Source organism: Eleutherodactylus coqui, chromosome 5, assembly GCF_035609145.1.
Source record: "Eleutherodactylus coqui strain aEleCoq1 chromosome 5, aEleCoq1.hap1, whole genome shotgun sequence".
NCBI classification, from domain to species: domain Eukaryota; kingdom Metazoa; phylum Chordata; class Amphibia; order Anura; family Eleutherodactylidae; genus Eleutherodactylus; species Eleutherodactylus coqui.
In genome coordinates this window covers 225,904,061-225,922,524 of record NC_089841.1, presented here as the reverse complement: position 1 = coordinate 225,922,524, position 18,464 = coordinate 225,904,061, and positions in this window count along the sequence as shown.

Below are 18,464 nucleotides of genomic sequence, written 5' to 3'. Positions count from 1 at the left end.
TCCAGCCATGTTAGAGGATCGGCAAGTGTTACCTATTGTTTTCAATGGGAAACCACGTATTGCACTTCCATGCACATCACACGTCGTGCAATGTGTTTTTCTATTCCATTGAACACAATGGGCGATGCATTCTGAGGAACGCGAAAAGATAGAATATCGTTCATATATATGACTCCATTCAAAGAGTGGAAAAATCACAGAGGTGAGGAAAAAATGCAAAAAGACACAGCTCACAAAAAAATGAAGCCAGATACAAGATATATACTGCAGGGAAGGCTTCACCGCCATATACCCTGGTAGCATGCAACAAGCCAGGTTTGTTAGCAGTCAACGCTCCCCCTTTCTCCCCCACCCTGGATTGAGTTGAGTGGCTGACCATCAGTCTGCACATGAACATTTTGCTCCTCTATATGGCAATCTGGCTTGCTGCATGCTTCCAGGGTATATGGCGATTGAGCCTTCACTGTAGTACATATCTTCTATCTGGCTTCATTTAAAAGAATGGGTTCTTATTTGCGTGATATTTATGAGTCTCGCAACACACAAATCTTGTGCGATTTTTCTCGACCGTGTGAAACCGGCCTAGGAATGGGATTTAAGTATCTTTTTCACTTATGAAAGTTAGATGTGAACTTTTAATGTCATACGTTTTCTTAAAATGACTTAAAAAATCCTTTCTACAGGATAGCAGATATGCATCTTCTTTTAATAATCATTTATAGTTTCTCACAACATATTCATGTATGTGTATATGTTTATTTGTGAAGTTTGAAAAATCGTAATCAGTAATTATAGAAGAGGGACTGCAAAGAAAAATCTGTTAAGTTCTACTATTTTGTCACATTCTCAGTAGTGCCAACAACTTTTTTTAGACTTTGACATTTTTTTAAGAGCAAATACGTTTTCTTGGCAGAAAAGAGCTGTAGGGCTAGAATCAATAAGAAATAACAGCAAGCAAAAGGGTTAGGGTTGTGAAAATTGTGCTTAGATAGGAGACCTGCATATAACACCTTTTCAATAGTTTATTTCTAACCTGAGGTCATATAGGTTTTTAATTTACTGTTGTTTTATGACAGTTTTATCTACTTTTTTTCTAACCCATATTCATATTTCCGTTTTTAGCATGTCTTTTAAACATAAGCCTAAAAGGTACTTGTTCTAGGCTATTATCTCGAGATATGCAATTGCCTGTGTCATTGTATACATTAGTAATAATTGGATGCTAGCAATTTCTTTGGAGACTCGTGTTGTTTGCAATGCTATTCCCTAAAAACAAAATGTAAAAATAATGTCTAGCTTTACTTGTTTCATTAAATTTTGTTATTGCAGTCCACTATAAGCTGCTATTTAAGAAGACATAGTTGCTACAAATTCTGCACAAATCCATATGGCGTGGTTTTATTTTGATAGATAGTATTTTTATTGTTTTTTAAGTGATGCACAAATTAAACTGTTCAAGAAATGCTTGTCAGTTTGTCTTAATAGAACAATTGATTGCTTCCAATTGGCAGTTGACTTATGTCAATCTTTTAGACATTTGAAGCTAAGAGTCTGGCTTTACCGACTGTCTGATAACGAAATGACTACTTAAAAGGAGGTGTCACGTCCGTGCAGCTCATAAGCACCGCACTCAGCACGGACGCAGGGTGATGTTAATAACTACAGTAGAAGATAGATTAATGCACTGCAGAACAGTGCGTACCACAACTGAAATACATAACCCAGATGTAAAGCCCGTGTGACACCTGCGTATTACACTCAGCACGGTGATAGGGCACGTACACATTGTTGGAAATAGCTGCACACCACGCTATGCTGAATGGTCGCACCACTCCAGGGAGGAGGAAGCCTGGCCCTAATCTAGCAGGGGGGTGAAGGGTCCCTGTCACGAAGCAGAGTATTTGTCTCGATAGAGACGGTCCCATGTCTTCATCTTTGGCCCTGATTGTCCCTATAGGAACCCCTGGAGAGATTAACCAAACAGCAGTAAAACAACTGAAAAGGAACCCGCAGCAACTTATCTGCGAGTCACAATATACCCAGCACTGAGGAGCTCCAAACTCCAAGTACTCCACCATGGAACAGAATAAGCAGCACTGAGCACAAGGAGCGTTGAGAACATATAGCCACTATGCCCCTTAAAATTGGCAGAGTGAATAGAAAACCCCAACTCCACCCTACTCCCAGGCATGTCTAATCCAGCATGCATCCATGCAGCAAAGAAAGACAGCACCAGCAGTCTCTGCACATGGTGCATTAACCCTTGACCTGCCTAACAAGGTGACAGGTCTTGGCCTGTGTCGAGGCCACCATACCACGATGCTGTCATGACTGACAAGCCACAACAGGAGGACTTTCAATAGTTTAAATTTGAGTTATATTTAAATAGTGATTCCAGGGACTTGTAAATTTGCATGCTATTGAAATCTTCATTTAGGTAGTTTGACCTGATATAAAGGAAGTAAGAAATATTCATGCCAAATATGTTTGACAAAAACCAAAGACAATTTTTCACCAAAAGTACATACTACTCACCGCAAATCACAGTAATGAAAATGCTACAATGAGACCCCAGCTGCAGTACCAGCTTTGAACCCCTTAAGGACATGGCCCTTTCTTTTCTTCAATTTTCAGTTTTTCCTCACCCCTTTTAAAAAATCGTAACTCCTTTATTTATTTATCATAGCTGTATGAGGGCTTGTTTTTTGGGCACAAGTTGTATTTTTCAATGGTACTATTTAATGTACCATATAATGTAATGAAAAACTTTGAAAAAATACTAAGTGGAGTAAAATAAGAAAACAACAAAATTCCACCATCTATCGGTGCATCCTGTTTCTACGATGCACAAACTGCAACAAAATGACATGATAACTTTATTCAATGGGTCAGTAAAATTACTACGATACCAATTTATATTTTTTTTTCAGTACTGCTTTTATTTTTTTTTAAAGATATTTAATTTTTTAAAATTTTAAAATTATTTTCTGTCGCCATCTTTTGAGCGCAATAACTTTATTTTATGTGTGGCTATAGTTGTATGCTTTGGTACCCTTTTGGAATACATACTTCTTAATAGCTTTTTTTCTTGAAGATAGGGTGACCAAAAAAACACATTTCTGGCGTTCTTTATTTTTTTTTGATGATGATGATGTTCATCATGCAGGCTAAATAATGCATTACTTTGATAGATTGGACGTTTATTTGGTGATACCAAATATGTATTTTTGTTTTACTAATTAGATTTTTTTATTCTAAATATGGAAAAAGTTTTTTTATTACTTTTTTTAATTAGTAAAACTTTATTAATCTTAATCTTACTTCTTTTTGTCCCCAGAGGGGACAATAACTTGCAATGCTTTGATCGCTCCTGTAGTATGATCAGGCAGCCTCAGGGCCTTTCCGAAGGCCACTGGCTGCCATAACACATGCACGGCTCCCCCTCATCATGACCACGCAGGGACTTTCAGCAGTGACAGGAATTAATCAGCACATTGTCATTTGTAAATTCATGAAAGTCTTCAACACAGTAAAGTGCAGTCTATGGAAGACTTATATGTCATTGTTTATTACTGTCACTCCAAGTCATAATTAGTAAGGCCGCCAGCAGCCAGCTAGGTCGGATCCCGCTGAGAAAATTCTCGCAGCGGGATGCGGACCCATGCCTCTGCAGAGGCCTGTGGCTCACCCGCTCCAGGCGTCTTCAGTGTCTGCTATGTGCCGGCTGCCGGCCAGCCGCCACATGGGCAGAGAGGAGCCGGCTCGTCACTACTGACATTTCTCTGCGGGCCTCTGCGAGACCTGCACAGAAATAGAGCATGCCGCGATTTGTTTTCCGCGTGTGTTTTAACGCTGACAAATTGCGGCTGTGTGCATAGGATTGCGTTTTGCAATGCAATCCTATGCAGGCAGGCATGGGCGGAAATTCTGCGGTAAATCCCGCTGCAGAATTTCCGCTCGTGTGCAGGAGGCCTAAAAGAGGATAAGAATCTGTGATATTCCTGGAGGGCTGTAAGGTGTTTGGAAATGCTGATTATCTCACCAACTCTCATACTCTGGCATCCTATTCTTCTAGTACTGTTATGCTCAGCTCTCCCTCCAGAACATAGTACAATTACACAGTTTTTTCAGTGGAGCTCATCTTTTACCAGCCTATAATTTAATCTAAAGAGAGCATTGCGCTATAATCAACTGCACCCTGCTTATCTGTTCCACCACCACCAATTATTGTGTAGTATTGAGTAGGTGTGGCTACATGGGGAGGGGAGGGGTAACAGATTGCTGTCATCAGTGATAAGAAGATCCCACATCCACAAATCTCAGTGGAGGTCTTGAGGAATGATAAGGCATTTTAAGTGCATGAGAATGAAAATGCAAAGCCAAAAAAACGATAAGTGCATGATTTTTTTTTCTGCACAGACTATTGATTTTTTATGCACAAAGGTTTCCATGGTCTTTAAGCGATTGCCTGCGGTAAGGCTACAGATTTCTCCATATATGTACTTGAAATGTAATGTGTATCTGGAGACATGCAACAAATAACTAAAAATATTTAGCTGAGGTCATACTTAGTATCAAATAAAGGCAAAAAATAATCAGCAACTTTATCCCTCATGAGGAGATCATTTTCTTCTCAATTGAATTTCAGATGCTTTGTTGCATTGACTTTTAGGTTAACATATTTATTGCGTATAAGTCATTACATGCTGAAACTGCAAACCCCCCTATGGGCTTTATTTTCATGTTGCACCACATGAATGAAACAACAACTACATTCCTTTTGGACTTTATTAACACGCTGAATGAGCAGTCAACTTTATTGATCTTGCTGAAATAGGTTTTGAAGATTAATTAACTCATTTTTCATTTCATATAACAGATTTTGTGGCTCACATGAAAAAATGCATCAGGATATCCATTATCCATTATAACTATGCTCATGTGTACTGCCATAATATAATTTAATTATTTGCAAAATGAAACAATTGCTATGTAAATGATTGAATTAAAAAATCAAATTTAATGTTAAATTAGTGAAGAGTCTTCTCATGAGGCCAAAGCGATTGTGCGAATGTTACTTTACTTTTACTGTGTTCCATACATTGAGAAAATGAAGTAATTCTTTTCAATCCGTCGTAAAGTGTACTATAAGACAAACATTTTATATACTTCATTGATTTGAAATTGATCCATAAATGCATTTCTCTTTCTCACTTATTAATTTGGCTGTGAAGGGACTGATTCCAATAAAAAGGTATTTTGGACAAATAGCTTTTTATGCAGCAAACGTCTATGTACAATTTATGGCAATATATATGTTATATCCTAGAAATTTATATATGATCAATATTTGATTAGATGACTAAACTACACTCAAGGCTATTCAACATCAGACAAAGCAGTATTGTGAACAGTGTTTGTTCCCTACACCCTTTTAACATATAATGCACCCAAGTTTAAATAATTTCCTTATGTGAAGTGGATAAGCATCCTAAAGGCCCTTTTGCACGCAACGAGTATCACTTGACTGAACAAATTGATGACTTTTTTTTTAATTACTCGCACCTAATAATCTGTATTTTCCCTCATTAGCTAAAGTTAACTTGGTAGCACCTGGGTGTGTGTTTGGGCAAGAAATTATCTGGTTGGCAGGTTCTATTGTCTTTATCCCTTGCATACACAATGAGTACATTGTCCTCTCCAGGCATGAGTAAACACTGCATTTATTGTGTATGCAAAGCAAACAAAACCATCATTAAGTCACTGAAAAGACTGAATGAACTGGATTTAAATGGAATGAATTCTGAATGGCTTAATGGTGGATTTTATGCTGGCTAAAAACTAGAGCTGGATGACAATTAAATGATTAGTGCAAAACTACCCATGTTTACATGTAATGATTATCGCTCACTTTTAGATGTTTGAATGAATTTTGAGCAATAACCGTTGCGTGTAAAAGAGCCTTAAGTCCCTAGTGTAAAAAAACCTTTACTACAATACTTGGCCATTCAAAAACACAAATCTTCTTTTCAAACCCCTAATCAGTTGACTTACTTTTATGCCTTGGGCATGAATTCAAAAAACTTTGCGCATGCACCAGTCTACTCTATGTGCGCAACTCTACTCCAGGTCTTCACTTTCAGACGGACAGTCAGGGATGCCACAAGGAGGATAGTGCATGTAAGTGATATAATGTGTATGTGCCATTGCCCAAGTACAAAGCAGGTGCACAATTTATAAAACAAATAGTGTTCCCAAATGCTGGAGCTGAAGATAACAATGAAGACTCAAAGAGGCATGTTTTTACTAAAAAAGGGGAGAAACCAGATCAGTGCAGGAGATGAACTGGCCATCCCATGGTTTATCAGTCATTTGCATGCAACGCAGGAAACACAGCAAGCATAATATTTCAGCATCTGATGAAAAAAATAAAGGTACAGTTATCTTCAGGCACTTGTTGCACACCTTAGAATACAACTATTACTTATACCGCTAAAATAAAATAACAGACTTTTGGCCCTTTTACACAGGTCAGATTCTCATTTACCCGACGAGTTGAGCTGGTGACATCATTACTAGCTCGTTTGTGCTCAGCAGTCCATGTAGACTGCATCTCATTGAGAATCGCACCATTCTTGGGCACTTATCGTTCTGTGTTTCTCTATATGAATCACTGAACAAGCAGTGTTTAAATGGCATAATAAGTACCCAAGCGGTGATGATTTTTAAGGAAAACGAAACTGAATGTCCAATGAGAGGTGTGTGATTTGTCATTCAGTCATTGGTTCAAGTTTAAACGGAATGATTATCATTCAGTTTAGATCATTTGAATGATTATCTGAACTATAACACTGGTCAACAAATAAAAAAAAAATTATGTATCTGATTTGGAAACACATTAATTTAACTAATTTTAGGGAGGTTAACTCAGTGGAAGAATCAGATTCTTCACATCTCATTTCTGAGATACACAGCACTATTACATAGACAATAATAGAGTATTGCCAAATATTGTCTGGTTTTAAATACAAGAAAAAAATAACACTCCGAACTTAATAATGTTTTTTTGGTAATGTATTTGTGAATGAAACTCAAAAAATACTGAGATGTTGAGGTAAGAATAAAGAGAAGTGTTTCAAGCAGATTACAACAAACACTAAACAGCAGCACAGATAGGCTCATGTCAGTAACCTTCCTGCTCAACTACATTGTTCTGCCATCTAGTGACCATTTTTAGAACTTAATCCACTGTGTAATACATTCAAATAAAGAGTTTAGCTTAGTCACTGATTCAATTTTATATAAATAATTCACAAACACAAAAACCTTTTCTTTTAAATGGGAAAAATCTAAATTACATAAAAGCCTTACATGATGAATAATTTCTAATGGTAAATTCAGATTCTACACCCAAAGACCCTTAAGAATTGATATATCGCATACCTGATGCAAAAATGCTGTTCAGCAGTGTAATCGTTCTGTGTAAATGAGCCTTTCCTTCAAATACAGGGAACAGAAGATAAAAACATGAGTTTTCAATGTTACAATATTGATCTGATGTTTCAAGGATATTCTAACACCCTCCTCAAGCTTCAGGAAGACTGTGTGAGCTCGGCAAAGTGTTGTAGTGAGCTCAGTTCAAGAAGAGTGAAAGATACTGAAAGCAATCGGATGAGGATTTGGATATTTGAAAATACTTGAAAATATTTTGTGCTACTTTTATGTTAATAAAGCATCATGCTTTACCACAGAAACTATGATCGCTCAGTTAATGGAGAACTAGACATGACTTCCAGTCTGTTCGCCTCCATTCACAGTAAACAGGCAGTTGTTCATAGATGAATGACTGCCTGTTTACATAGGTTGATCGTCTTTTGATTCTTATGCCTGCAAATACTGCAGCAACTCGCTGCTGATCGGCCTCCCCTGCACCAGGCTCTACCCTCTCCAATCCATCCTGAATGCGGCAGCCAGGCTCATCTTCCTGTCCAGCTGCTACTCAGACGCCTCTGCCCTGTGCCGGTCACTGCACTGGCTGCCCGTTAAATACAGAATTCAATTTAAACTCGCCACCTTCATCCACAAAGCCCTCCACAGTGCAGCGCCCCCCTACATCGCCTCCCTCATCTCAATCCATCAACCAGCCCGGGCTCTCCGCTCTGCTAACGAAACCAGATTGAGCGCCCCTTTAATTCGAACTTCTCATTCCCGCCTCCAAGACTTCTCCAGAGCATCACCAGTCCTCTGGAATGCACTACCAAAGGCTACCCGAGCAATCCAGGACTCGCAGAACTTCAGGCGTGCTCTAAAAACGCACCTCTTCAGGGAGGCATACCGAATTCCCTAAACAAACCCCTTTGTACTCCGCCTGATAACATGCTCCCTGACCTACTGACTGCAATCCCTGCTAGCCATCATAAACCGCTCCTGCAGTCATACCGATTCTGCCGTCACACGGCTAAATATCTGACCATTGTCTATGTGTATATCACCCCTCACTCTCCACCTCGCCATACTGTGCACATCTCAAGCCCCTTTACCTTCTGTATCACCCCATTACTTGTAGTATGTAAGCTCGTTGGAGCAGGACCCGCACCCCTATTGTTTCCATCAACTGATTACTATGTAACCGTGGTTCTGTAATGTTTGTACTTTTGTCTTTCTGTATCCCCTGTCTATGTAAGCGCTGCGGAATATGTTGGCGCTATACAAATAAAGTTTATTATTATTACACTGAACGATGAATGATAAGTGAGCAAATTATTGTACGTCATTCAGTCGCTGGCAGCATTTACACTGAATGATCATCATTCAGATTTGCACAATCCAAAGAGAATCTATGTAAAAGTACACATATATAAAATAACTGTTCTTTGATGAAATTTCTGTTCAATGTTCCTATTATTAAATTGTACTTTCCATTAAGAATTTTTCATAAGCTTAACTTCATAGTATACAAGTGACCTATACACTGAGAAATCAAGCTACAAAGTACTTTTACAGATTGAGTAACGTATCTAAGGCCGAATGCACATAGCCTGGTCAGATTCCGTATGCAGGATTCCACAGCGGAATCCAATCCTGTGTCCGGCCGGTGACCCCGCATACCTGTTTGGATTCTTTGCAATGCGTATGTGTTGGCGCGCATCCTCAGTACAGATTATGCTGCGTTATCGCTAGACGATGACGCAGATTCTGTGACCTTTCCACAATGATGATTGCAGAAGGGCCACAGATCAGACGACTTTCATTAACTTCAATGTAAACCGTCGCGCAGAATCTGTGCTGGAATAGAACATGCTGCGATTTTCCCTCCGCGAGTGGAAAATCGCAATTGATTTCCGCTCAAGGACATGGAAAAGCGATTTTCCATAGCATGTTTATGGACAATATTTGCTGCGGAATATGGAGGTGGACGCCCACTTTGGATTCCGCAGTGCAAATACGCCAGTGTGCATTGGGCCTAAGTGAGCAGAAGAGAGCGTAATGTATTGTATTTAGGCACAAGTTCAGCATGGTGAATGAGTGGATGGCTAACCACAGCACAATTCACTCTGATATACCTTGGTGTTATGTATGCAACAAAATAACCCTAACAAAATATATTTGTCAGGCGCAATATGTCTTATAACATATGCCTAGAGATGAGCGAGTATACTCGCTAAGGGCAATTGCTCGAGAGAGAGCATTGCCCTTAGCGAGTAACTGCCAGCTCGAGAGGAAAGATTTGGATGCCAGCACGTGGGAGCGGTGAGTAGCGGCAGTCAGCAGGGGGTGCGGGGGGGAGAGAGAGATCTCCCCTCCCTTCCTCCCCGCTCTCCCCTGCAGCTCCCTGCCCACCGCCGGCACCCGAACCTTTCCTCTCAAGTGGGCAGGTACTCGCTAAGGGCAATGCTCGATCGAGTAATTGCCCTTAGCGAGTATACTCGCTCATCTCTACATATGACCAACTGCAACTGCCACCAATTATATCTCCACAGCATTAACTCCACAGCCACCAATTATATCTCCACAGCATTAACAATATCAATTATGTACCGCTACTGAAGTAATACTTTCAGCAAACATTTCCATTTACAGGACAGTTCAAAAGTTTAAAGAAGACTATATAAAGAAGATATTTTATTGACACAACTAATTAAACAAAATGTACTGTAATTTTGCTTAATGTATGGACAAAAATGTTTTCGAGAACCATGCAGGTATATCAATTTGTGATGCATTGAAAGGCAATTTGTCCTACTTGAGCTCACCAGGAAATTATATTAACAGGTTACACAAATGAGAAGCTGTTCCTTAATTGTGTTAAAATCAGGTTTAATGACTTTATGAAGAGTTATTGTGTTAATAAAGTATGCAGTCTGAAATGACTTTCCATTGTTACCTTATTATGTGGAAATTATTTTATATAATGTTGCCTTCTATGCTTCCATTAGCATTTTCAATTTATGGCATAATAATTTAAAAGCTTCATTTATAAACATTCATGGTGTTATTGTTAATTGCCAATAGTACATGTGGAATTCTGGAAGTATCGCAACGAGAGAATCTTATTATGAAACAGGCTTTGTACCTAAAGCAGATTTATCACTACTGTCTTATGTACTAATTTGACTATGTATAAAATGCTATTCATTCATAAATGTTACTGGATCCATGACAAAATTCTAAATTGTAGCATTTTCAACATTTCCTATTACAAAACAAATACAAGTAATGCACAGTTGTAGCTAGCAGTATGGTTTTATATGTTTTCTCATTATTAGGCCTCATGCCCACAGCCATGACGGACTCTACCAGTGGAATATTGCAGCAGATTCTGACACGGCGCCCCCCAAAGACCCCATACTCACGTCTCAGATCCGCCGCGTGCGTCCCATCTGGCGCGCATGCGCAGTACAGCACGTTACACACCGGCAGTGGGCGATGACGTGGCCGGTGGTGGGCGATTACATGTAATCACGTCATACTTCGACTGCGCGGAAGTATTGCGTGACGGATGGCTTCCATTGACTACAATGGATGCCTGCCGCGTGTTTTTCCACGACAATTAGAGCATGTCGCAGTTTCTTTCACGCTGCAAAATTCCACGGTGGAATTCCGCAGTATGAACATTGAGCTATTAGGTTCAATAGAACTTTATAGCTGCGGGATAACGCAGCAGATTTCCTCCGCATAAATCGTGCCAGACATCCGTCCGTGGGCATTAGCCCTTACTCTTGGTTATTTTGACTGTTTTGAAGGACTTCATTTTACATTTAGTTTAATCCATGTTAACCACTAAATGTTTGACCAGATGAATGAAATACATCTTTAAAACGTCTGACTGTACAAGTACTATTTTTTCCAGTTCAAGTGTACTAATAGAAGTTGGGCTGTATTGATAAATGGTCCAGAGGCAAGGCTTGCACACAAGGCTTGATGTCTAAAGTTCATTCTGCCTTATTAGAAAACATCAATATGTTAGAAAGCACCATGTAGAGTACCCTATTGCAGATTTTGCATTGGGGTCCAATTCAAAAGTGCTTTAACCTCTCAACAACATTTAGTGGATCTCAATGGGAGCTAAAATATGCTGAAATAAAGTTTTGTCAAAGGAACCCCCTACCAAAACACTTATCCCTGTCATGCCCTCTGTAGCTCTCTATGGCTCATCCGAGAACCTAACTGCCAATTTGGTTCACCCTCTCTTTCTATAATTGAGCTTCTCTTCTCTCCTTCAACGTCTTGGCACTTCTATCCTTTAGCAACTCAGGTCTCTTCCTTATCCTGGCTGATGTGCCATAGTATAAACACAAATGAGTCTGAGGCTTCTTTCACACAGACAACAGCGATATCACAGCTTTGTCCCTGCGATTTTATAGTGACAGTGATGCATTTTTCTGTGGAAAACTGCACATTACATCGCTGCTGCCATCGATAAAATTGCGCAATAGACTTGCGCGATTTTATCTTGAGAAGGTTAAGCCCTACCCCTAAAATAAGCCCTAGCTGTTTTCCCAGAAAAAAAGAAATACTTACCCAGCAGGCTCGGTCCAGGTCCTCCTGCTGCTGTCCGATGAACCAATGTGAGGGCTGGGATTGGCTGAGCAGAGTTTGAGAACCAACCACGTTGTGGAGGTGGGATTTATGAATTGGCTGAGCCATGGGATTAATTGGCCAATTCATAAATTCCACCTCAACAACGTGAGCTGGATGAACCAATCACAGCCCTCGCATTGGTTCATCGACTGCTGCATTAATTGACTGAGTAGCACTGGATGAACCAATCAGAGCCATTGCTTCATGGAGGTGGGATTTTTGAATCCCGCAACCAGGAAGTGACCACCTGTGGGTGAACAAGGATTGTAGGATGCACAGCAGAGCCCCAGACAGCAGCAGGAGGACCTGGACCAAGCCTGCTAGGTAAGTATTCCTTTTTTTTTCTCGGTATGCAGCTAGGGCTTATTTTAGGGGTAGGGAAATGTATCACATCTCATGAAAATCGCTAGTTCATGGGATGTGATGCCATAAACAAAGAGGCTCCACAGGGAATAATGGGCTACAAAAATCGCAAATTGCCTAAATATTAAGCATGCTGCGATTTTTATTTCTCACAATATAGCATCAGAGAAAACATTGTGAATGTGATGGAACCCATTGGAAAACATGCGATCTCACGCGTTTTCACATCGCGAGAAAATCACACGATTATGTTGCCTGCGTGAAAGCAGCCTGACATTGACACTACCAATTAGATACTAGTAATTATTAGGACATTTATAGTCCCAGTGTTTCTGGTGGCACATCACACTCACAGTAGCTTAATTACCACAAAAGACAACACACAGCTTGGCTCCTACCACAGCAGTGATATCACCGCAGATCCTTCAGCCCATTGGATCTTTGTGGTAGGTCAATGTCTTTTGTTAAGACTGCTGACTTGTGTAGGAAATTATAGTACCAGTGTTTCTGGTGGCGCAATGCGCCACACAGCTCTTCTACATGGAACATGCATTATGATCCCCACACATCACACACACCGCTTGGCTCCTCCCAGAGCAGTGACATCACCATAGGTCCTTTTAGCCCAAGGGATCTCTGTGGTGGTGGTAGGTCAATGTGTTCTGTCAGGATCACTGAGTTGTGTCTTCTGAGATAATAATGACTTAGGTGTATTCTTAGTGTGTTATTTTTGTCCTCCCCTTCCAAGAGCCCTAACTGTGTTATTCTTCTGTCGGTCAGACTCTGTGTTTTACATGTGTTGTAGGACCTTCGATGGTGTCACCAAGGGGCGGAGCAATGACGTTACCAGGGGTGGACATAAGAATCACACACACACATACTCACAGACAAGTGGTCTTTAGTAGTTTGGCTAGCAAATATCTTCCATTTAGTAAATTTATCCTAAATCAAATTATCAGAATTTCTAGTTCATGTGCAAAGATAATTGTAGAAAACATGTCTGGATGCTAATATGTTTTAGATGTCTACTCACAACAATGTATTATGATCCAACACTTAATGTCCTTAGAAGAAGCTGAATAAATGAATGTGGTTTAATTCAGTTATGTTTTTGAATTTACAGTCTTACTCTTTTTGCATGTATTTACCATGAATTTATATCACTTCTCTATTTGCCTACGTTACAATGCTTCTTCCAATACATGTTTATTTATTTTTTATTAAACTTCTAAAAACAAAGTTAGAACATGTGTAAAGCAATAAAACATTTGCCAATGGATTATCTGTTGCTGTGCCGCGGTTTATAGTAGAATGATAGTTCTTTTCCAGAGGGAAACATTATTAGTCAATGTTAAATTTCTAATCCTGACAGCTCATTTTCCACAAAATTATCTTTTTTGTGCAATATGATGGTGTTGTAATATTTAGTATCCTCATTGAAGGATTATAGTCCATATTCAGGGCTACAAAAGAAGCAATGATGATTGGTAAGTCTTCTCTCTGCCTGTCACCGGTCTCATATATTTTTTAGAATGTAAACTCTTTCACATTAAATGGAAAACCAATTCCCTTCAGTCCAGCTTTTAATATGCATTGTGAAGGAAAACTATTTCTAAAATGCAAGTAACTCTTGTGAAAGAGAAGTTTTTGTTACTTTCAGCAACATAAAAGCTGCTTTACCTTGTCAAATGATAAGACACATTGCCCTTCATATTTATTCATACCTTTATTCAATGTGACCAAAAACATGATTTAATAAGTTAAAAAAGATGGTTAATGTTTTCTTGTTCAGAAACTTACATAAAAAAAATAGCCATCAGCTATTGGTCGATGTAAAATGTAGACATTCAAGTGTTGGAGACCATGTCTGATGTCTTAATTCTTAGGGTTTACAGACATGTCACAATGTGCGCATTGACCCTAAAGAACCATATTCTCCTCTTGAAGCAATACTTCTCTTTATAACACTGAGCCATAAAACTGCGTGAACATGTAAATAGGATTTTTAGCCTCCTAAGTTATGACTAGTGTTGCTCATCCTAATCAGGCAAGTAATAAAATCATCCTGATTCTAGAAAGATCAAATCAAATCATCCTAGCTCGTATTGAGCAATTGAATTGGGGCTGCCATTATTGCCAATGCAATCATCCTAGACATCGGCACTTTTGAACCCCTTTTTTCGTAAAAATTGTGGAGTGCTATTTTTTAGCCTTATACTTTGCAGAAGCTTCTGAATATAACCTTAGGCTAATGCAGTAAGAAAAAGTATACCAGTTGCCCTGGCATTACTAGCTATCGTAAATAACCTTTACTAGTCATCCTGGTTTATTAACTGTCGTTAAAACTTCTATGATCTCCGGCATCTCACGTGTTATCTACCACGGGTTATGCACTTAGGGTGATAGGGCCATACAGGGTCCTTCCTTTAATTCATGAATACGACTACCCGATTCCTAAAGAGTTGTAAGGTCCAACTGAAATGCATTGAACCGAACAAACCATATTAAAGATACAAAATAAGTCCAAATAGTTGCAGTCTGAGCAGCAAAAAGGTGCAGGACGTTAATCCATATCCAACGGCTTTCTTTATTAGGTCCACGAATAAACAGTGCTGTTGACACGTTCTACTACATTATTATTGAAGATATGAAATGATGTTTAAACTGAATTTTGCTGGACATATCCCATTGTGGGCGAGTCCATTAACGAAATATTGAAGGTTTATATACATCAGATTAATTCTGTTTTATTCTATCCCGACATCTGCAGGCCAATGTGTTAAGGCTGCGACATGTTCTACAGGGCCCCTTGCAAGAAGGGATCCCTGGAAAGATTGACTAGTATCTAAGTATCTACCAGTGGATATTAAGTATGCATCAAGGGACTCCATATATACATCTTTGTGGGAAACCCTTAGTACCGCCCACTGGGAGACGGTCGTTATGTGTTGTTTATTTGTCTGTCCTGTCTTAGTAGTCCATTGCCCAAAGACTTTTTAGTAATTCTCTTTATACACCATGGGTGCCAGCTGTTTCTTACAGCCGACACCCGTCGGCAACAGCCCTGATCAGCCGCGCAGGTGATCAAAGCTGTTAACCCTTTAAATGAAGACAGCAGCATTTAAATCCCGCGAACAATGTTCAGGGATCCTGTACGGCTCCCATGATGAGATCGTTGGAAGTCGTGCAGCTGTCATGGCAGCCGGAGTCCTTCTGAAAGGCACCAGGGCTGTTATAGCAGAATGCCTATCAAGTCATCCCCGTGGGGTGGCTTGATAGACTGCCTATCAGATTGCACTATGATGAAATGCTATAGCATTACATCATACTGCAAGAGTGATCAAAGTATTGCAAGTTGTTGTCCCCCCTGGGAACAAAAAAGTAAAAATAATAACAATAGGGGAGGAGATGGTAGAGTCCCGTGATAAGGTCTTTATCTACCCCCCTATCTCTTCAGCTATGGGCCTGCTCCTTGAACACTGCAGCAGCTTGAACCCATCATTTCCCCATGGCAGCAGATTTGCATCCATATTGGATCGCAGCTCTGCTTCTCATGACGGATGAGCGGGAAGCTCCTGCAGCACCACCATCAGTAGCAGGGGAAGTATAACTGAGGTGGGCATAGTTTTTTCAGACCATCACAGCCTGCAGCAAAAGCACAGGGTAGGAGTGACAGTAACTGGCAGGATTTATCCATGTTGGTGCAAGAGTTTGTCCACTTCCTTGGGGATGTATTTAGATATAGCTTTGGCCCCTTTGACTTCTGAGGGTATGGGCTGGAAAAGTGGCCAGAGCTTGCACAACATGCTTTGAAAGGTGCTTGCCCCCCCCCCCCCGCCAAATGAAAAATACAAAAATTTGCAGCTACAGTTGTCATGTTTCCATGAGGAGCACACGCTGCCCTCGATTGTTGTTGCTTCTGCTAATTAAACTTCTCCTTCTCTTCCTTCAACCGTGTTTCCTCCACCTTCTCCTCTTAAAGCAAAAAGTTTCTAAAGCACAAGAAATAGCTGTATCTCTACAGCTATTCCTTGGAGAAGGTCCATGCTTGGCTGTTCTCTTCACCTTGTAGAATTTCTCCTTGAAAAATTTGTGATATTACTTTTAAAACCAAGAGGACACATATTGTCTTGCATAGCCAAATTTTTTGTAGCTCTACAGCTGTTTCTTGGAGTGGGCCCACGCTTGAGTGTTGTGTTCATCTTACAGAATTTCTCCTTACAAAATTTATGATATTGCATTTAAAACAAGCAACATGTCTGCTGTTTTGTGTAGCAACATTTTTGGTGGCACTACAGTTGTTCCTTGGAGCAGTTCCATGCTAGTATGTTGTGGTCACATCACAGAATTTCCCATTGTAAAATGTATGGCATTTAGAGATGAGCGAACCTACTCGGCCACGCACCTTTTTCGACCGAGCACCGCGATTTTCGAGTACTTCCGTACTTGGGCGAAAAGATTCGGGGGGCGCCGTGGGTGAGTGGGGGGTTGCAGCGGGGAGTGGGGGGGAGAGGGAGAGAGAGGGCTCCCCCTGTTCCCCGCTGCTATCCCCCACTCCGCCACGCCTCCCCCCGCCCCCCCGGCGCCCCCCGAATCTTTTCACCCGAGTACGGAAGTACTCGAAAATCGCAGTGCTCGATCAAGTAATTACTCGAAATGAGTAGGTTCGCTCATCTCTAATGGCATTGCTTTTAAAACAAGCAGCACTCCTGCTGCCTTCCTTGGCACAATTTTTGATCTTGTAGACCCTATGTGGACCGCCCTATATTTCCAATGACACCCCTGTGCTGTGATTGAACCCTACACCACTGTTTGCTTTTTTGACCAATTTGTGGGAGGAGCACAGTGATCTCCAGATTTGTAACTGCATTTTCATTCAATTTGGGGGGCTTTGGCTGCATTTGGGACCTTCAGGAGGGCAAATTAGTGAACCCAATTTTAACTTCCATAGACTTTCCATGGATATTTAGAATCGACCGTTTCGATTCACAATGATTTTTGTGGAATGCGACCGATACCAACACAAACTGATTATTTCACTAATTGCATACCAACTGCCATTTTGCACTTGGGTAGGAATGCATATTTAATAATCAATGACAGTTCCAGGATTTTTTGAATTCTTCATACCACTTGAGCTTAAGCAACATGTTAAATGGTGCAGAACTAAGAAAGTGTTTTCGTACATTGCTACTACATTAATATTTTGGGTCTTATCTGTGACAGATGTGTGCTTATATAAGTAGTGGTCTAATGGCTAATGGCTGGGGCATAGCCTACTATGCCATTATTCTACGCAGGTAAGAACTGGTTTTTCTTGCATTTTAAAATTGTTTTACAGCAAAGGATCCCAGCAAGAGTAGAGAAAAATATTATTGTAGTGATTTCCTTCTCTATTGGACAACATCTTTTTGTGGTAAAAAACAGAAAGGAAGGGAGAAGCAGAGTTTAACTTTATGGCTGCCCCACTGGCATAACTATAGGGGATGCGGTTACATCTGGGCCCAGGAGCTTCAGGGGGCCCATAAGGCCTCTCATCTCCATATAGGGAGCCCAGTACTAGGCTTCAAGTTACACCTCTGGTAAACAAAATTTTTAATTAATCAAATCAAATGCGCTAATAAACAAAAGATAAAAATATGGACATCTAGTTCCTCCTACTGTGTTTTTTGTGTCCTTGGTTGCAAAGCTTTTTTACTTACTGCTATTTCAGCTTTAATTTATTATACTGGATTTTCTAGATTGTACTGGGAGATGCACAAGGGGGTTGCATTGACTCTGTAGTAGGTGCTCAATTTGAGAAGCCACCGCCTGCAGCTTGGTATTGTGTAGTAAGCTTTTTTGCACTAATATACCTTTGCGTTTTCCTTTCTTCTGGGCAATCTGACTTCGCATCCCTCAGAATTGGCCACTCTTTGGCATCCGTTCACAATACTGTATTTAAATTGGGTATTCTTCTTCTTTGAACATAACTTTCACTTGATTGTATACTTATTTATCCTGTAGTACTCTAAATGTAC